Raw genomic sequence first — 5,958 nt, forward strand, 5'->3', positions numbered from 1 at the left:
AGATAACATGATAAGGCCTAATTTCCTAGTTGATTCCTCACTAATAAACACATCTAATTATGATAGCACCACCTTCACCTCCACAACAGGACGGAGGCGTTATTAACAAGCACCATTGGTTTTTACCAGCCCTGTTATCTGCAGGCCAAATGAACCTGACTTTTTTTTCTTTCTCTCTCTTTCTTTCTTTCTTTCTTGGTATCTTTCTAACAAACTGCAGTGGCATTTTGTGCCAATTTCAGCTCCCATTTAAATTATATCAGACCTTTAAAAAAATTATAATTGATGTCAGGTGAATGAGTTTTTATTTTTAAAGGAATAATGACAAAACCCCATTGATGTATTGGCGCTGCGAACCTTTTTCTTTGCTATTCTGAATTTAAAACTAAAGAAACAAAAATGAAGGGATAAAATAAGCATTTCCGGGTTTATAAGATGTGATTCAGCATATTTGTGCGACACTTTTAGAAGAAAAAAAAGAAGGGGGTGAAAAAAAAACACAAACATATTTTTCCTAGACACACACACACACACACACACACACACACACACACACACACACACACACGCTTCTCTTTTAATACCGCCGCATCTCCACCGGCTCCGGTGCTCTGATGGTCTCCTAGACAACCGAGATAACGGGCCTGCAGTTTTCCATATCGGTCCCGGAGTCTATTATAGCTCGGGATTAGCTCTCTTTCCGAAAAGGTCATACGCAAAGTCACCAAACCTGCTCTTTTCCTCCGCCATATGGGGCCCCCGGTGTCAGGGCGCATTCATAAGCATGCCTGTGCCATTTTCATTTCATGCCATTAGACTAATAGCCCAGAAAACCTTTACCCGCTTTCACACAAAGTCGTGCACGTAGAAATGAGGAGGCTGCAAACCTCGGAAAGGTAGGAACCTTTGTGATTGAAGCTGCGAGACTCGAGTTGCAGAGGGAATGGAATGCGCTGTTATGTAGCGACCCCTGGCGAAAAAGACATGAACTTCAGCAGCGGGGCTCGGTCAGGAGACGTTACTCCGTGATTGAACTGACTGACACGTTTTTCGTGATATGGTAGGTAGAAAAATATTTTTACACAAACCTTTTGTTGGGACTCGATGTGGTGGACCAACACAAGTAGTAATCCTGCAGTGAAAGGAAAGGGATTCATAGTTTTCAAAGTATTTTATGAATACATTTCTGAAAAGTTTGCTGAGTTGACTATGCATTACAGCTGCCACCAACTTTGCACGTCTGAATTCTGAAATGCTTGTTCAGTCTTCATTTCACATCAGCTCCAGCTGGGCCATTTGGATGGAAATTATCTGTGAAATTTGATTTCAAAGTCTTGTCACAGATTTTGAATTGTACTTAAGTCTGGACTTTGACTAGGTCATTCTGAGATGTTAATGTGCTTTTGAACGGTTTCAAGTCGTTTGCATCTCCATCCTCCCTGCTGAACAGAAAACCTGCTGCATCTGCCACCATCATATGTGAGATGGTATTTTCAGGGTGTAGTGCTGCGTTAACCTTCATCCACACATACGTTTAAACGAAGACTAACAACGTTGGTCTAATCTGACAGGACGAACGTCTGCCACGTTTTCTGTTGCCCAATGCAAACAGGTCTTCTGACTTCTTTGAACAGCAGAGTTATCTTCCCTCCACTCCCACAAAGGCCTGAACTACCTTTAAAGATAGTTCAGGAACCTTTTACTAAATAAAGCGCAACTTCTGGGAATTCTTAAGGATTTTTTCTTTTACAGCGTTTGACCTCTGTGTTTTTAGATCAGTCATCCTCTGATTACAATCAGAGATTATTCATGAAGCTGTCTCCACTTGTCCCCATACATCTGCCATTGGTACTTCCTCAATTTCAATGTTCCTCATCTTTTTAAAAGTTTTTTTGGCTATAGTGGCCTTTATTGGAAAGTGCTAAGACAGGAAAATGGTAAAGAGAGAGAGTGTAGACAAGCAGCAAAGGTCACCAGGCCAGGAATCGAACCTGCAATGGCCGTGGGGAGGACTAAATTCTCCTTATGTGGGTTGTGCTTAATCACCACAACACCCCCAATGTTTGTCATATTTTTTGCTGAACAACCAGATTCCATAACTCTTTCATCTGTCGTCCCATGAGACTGCTAAACTTCCACTAATCTATTTTTATTGTATATATTTAGTTTTATAATTTGTATGTGAAATGTCGTATGTATTGTTCATTTTATGGAATAAATAAGAGATCATCATGGTGGCTCAGATGGTAGTAACACTGCTACCTTGCAGCAAAACGGTTCAGGGTTTGAATCTCCATCTTTCTACAGAGAGTTTGCATTGTCACCAGGTACTCCCACTTCCTCCCACAGTCCAAAGACATGACTGTTAGATTATATGGCCTCTCTAAATTGTCTTTGTGGGTGTAGTTTGCCTCTCATCAAATGACCCTGGAGATAGGCAACACCTGCGAGGATTAGCGGGTATTGACAATGGATGAATGGAATAAGACTAGCTACAAAGGCTACTGTTTTTCCTCAGCTAGAAAAGGCAGTTTTGTAGAAAACACATTTGTGTTGATAGCTGATTTCACATTTCTGATTCTGTCTTACCACTCTGATTCACATTATCTGGTTCTATTCACAGATTCAGGTCTTTCTATTGCTGACTTGCTTGGCTTCTATTCCTACCCAAACTTTGTTTTATTCTCCTGTGGAATGTAATTTTTTTTTCTTCTCTTCTTTTGCTTGTTTAACTGTCCAGACTGCAGATGTAAAAATTGCCAATGGGAGATTTGAGTTTTTTTCACCTTGATTTCTTCCTGCTTTGGAATAAATGTGAGTGGATATTGCCAATGAACTCTGTAACAAAGAAACTGGATGAAGAGGGAGGGAGGGAGGAGCGGCGCACAGCTGGAATGTTCCAGCTGGGATTCCCGGTGGCTGGACAGGAAGTTTGAGGAGTCCTGACAGGAAGTGTGTTCTCATGGAGCGCCAGCTTCGGGTGGAGGGAGAAAGGGAGAGATGTTTCCTGTTCACCCCCACCTACCCACCCAGATATGTTCAGAAGCCTCTCTAAGCGTGACCCAATCTTTAATCCATACTTGTTTTACTTCACACCCAACAAGACCATGGCACTGTTCTGCATGCGGCAGGACTGCAAATGTATCTCATCAAGGAATGCTATCAGTGGACGGTGGTTAGCCAACAGAGTAAATCATGCACAGGGGGTAGGATTTTGTCACAGGATGCAGATGTCACCACATGAAGTGAAACTTCCTGCCCATCAAAGTAGTCAGTGCCTGTTTAATGGACTTACCATCTGCAGCCCGCAACAGAAAGTGGCTATAGCTTCATAGAAATACGCCCAGAAAGTCTAAGAAGGAGAGATGGTGGAGGGAAAGAGGAAAAGGCAAGTGAAGAGGGGAGTGAGAGTATTGTAGGCAGAGATGTGATGGAGCGATATGTGGATTGCAGGAGGAAAAATCTCTTTGTCTCTCCTGAACTGAGTGGACAATCAAAGTTTCCTATCAGCTCCGGAGTAGGGGAAATTGGCTGCCCTGGAAAGGAGAAGGCCACTCTCACAGCCAATGGGAAGTGCCCCTGTCACTCTAATCAGGTCCGATAGAGAAAGTAGGAAGCGAGCACAGGCGTGTGTCTGTTTTAACACAGACCAGCCTGTTTCACTCCGTCTTCGCGTGATCCAAGATGATACAAAGTCTGGCGTGGCGCTAGAGACCTTCATCTGCGGCTTATCCTCCGCGCCGAGGGACCGTGTGCGAGCCACTCTGCGCATGTTTGGCAAAACGTGCTCTGAGAGGCATGACCGTCGATGCTTTGATGGGGCGCCATGTGGCAGAGATCAGTGGGCCTTAGTGGGAGCTGTGGACAGTTTCACACAAGGGCAGCTAAGGGAGAGGATTACTGTCTCATCAATACAAATCCATACAGAGAGAGTGGTTGACATCAGTATGCACACTGACAGAGACAAGAGGCTTTGAGGGGAAAGCGCATGGCGCTGTAACATCCGCACAGGAGGAATACGTCTGTAGACTTGGGCTTGGTTCACCCAAGCCTTACTTTTGACCCCCCACCCATTCATGTCCCTACCTACTCTGTGCCAGACAAGAATGTGTCTCTCTACACCCACAAACCCAATCCTCCGTTTGAAGTTCCATCTCCATCTCCGCGCTCACCGGGGCCATCCTCTCCCCTTCCTCTCTCCTGTCGGACCGTCTCGTCTGTCAGCCCCTGCTCCTCCCCTCCTCCTGCAGCTGCACCGAGGGTCACAGACGCCTTCATTGTCCTCCTCTTCCTCGCCCTCGCGCTTCTGCACCCGGCCGCATCACACCTGCCACCTGCACAAGGCTGCCGAGCCGCGGAGGCTTTCATCCACTCCTCACCCTCGCCCTTCAGAGCCTCTCATCCCCCTCGTCCCGGCACCCTGTCACTGAGGAATGGCCGGTTGCAGAAGGCCGCGGTGGGTTCGGGGCACACAGGGCCGCCGTTGTGATGGTGTGCACTTTGAGCGTAGCCAGAGGGAATCAGTGCAGGTGAGGAAGGGTTTTTGTGTGTGTGTGTGTGTGTGTGTTCAGATTGAACTCGTATTTCTTCTTTTTTTTCATGACGTGCGTTCATGGCAGAGAAGTAGGATTGGGGGAATTGAATGAATTTATATTGTGAAGAATGCAGACCTGAGAGTGGGCGCATAATAACATGCTGACAGTCAGGGTGGTGGCTCTGTCTCAGTGATTTATGAGAGTGTGCTGTGAAGGGTCTTCTAAGCAGGATATTGTTCCCTGACTGGTGACTTCTGCCTCTCTCTTTGTGTGTGTCGGTGTGTGATTGTGTGTGTCTATTATAGAGCAAGAAAGATTAAGAGGAAGAGCATCACAGGTGAGCCCCGAATGTAATCAATCACCACCGCGTCACTGGGCCCAGAAGTTGTACAGCGCACACTCACCTGATGTCTAGTTTACACCCTGTCCATATTTCCTTTTTCATTTTGCATATTCATGATTTCTGGCAGATAAAAGGCAAAACACAGGCTGCATCAAGACCATGTTTCAGGAAAGGAAGATAATAATCAAGCCCGTGCCTGAGGGGGATCATGAGCAGCTCAACCACATGGCCCAAACCAGTCCCAAACACGCCCTGCACAAACCCCAGCATCCACCTCAGACTCGCACACATGCTCGGTTGGCCACATCAGGATACAGTGCTGCACACGAATTCCGGTTTAAACTGTATTCTGCTCAGTTTACAGCAACAGATAAACCGCAGTGCTTGTGCGACCGGTAATCATATCCTGGGCTAAGAACTGAAAGGACTGCAAGGCCTCCAGTCAGCCACAACATGACAGTGGCCTGTTAGGGATGCAGGGAGCCATCTGAGGTGGCTTCAGCAAAGTAGCACAACCCCGAAATACGCCCTGACATTCAGCTGGGTCTCTTTATGGTGCAGGTGCTTTTCATTTTCCATTTTTATTAACCCACATTGACTCTGATGTCCATAAATAGGATCTAGTGAGTATTTGCCTTCATAAGTTAACCAGGAAAGGAAGATAACTTTCCTGGGTAACTTATGACTTATAACTTATTACTCTCAGTATAAATGCAGTGAACATTAGAGAACAAACAGCATCATGAACACCAAGGAACACAGCAAACATGTCAGGGAGAAGGTTGAGGGAATGTATCAAGCAGGGTCATGTTACAAAACAATATCCCAAGATTTAAACAGCTTTTATATCCATCAGTTGTCTAGGGTCACAAGGAAGCTGGTACCTACCTCCAGCGGTCACTGGGTGAGAGGCTGGGTACACCCTAGACCAGTCGCCAGTCCATCACAGACTACACAGGACAAACAACAACTCATGGGACAGTCATATTTGGGGCAAATAGAGCCCAGGCTGGTATCAAAGCCAAGACCTTAAGGAAACAGTGCTACCCACTGAGCCACCATGCAGCTACTTTCTGTTGG

Source organism: Poecilia latipinna, unplaced genomic scaffold, assembly GCF_001443285.1.
Source record: "Poecilia latipinna isolate Pla-1442-1.1 unplaced genomic scaffold, P_latipinna-1.0 Scaffold572, whole genome shotgun sequence".
NCBI lineage: Eukaryota > Metazoa > Chordata > Actinopteri > Cyprinodontiformes > Poeciliidae > Poecilia > Poecilia latipinna.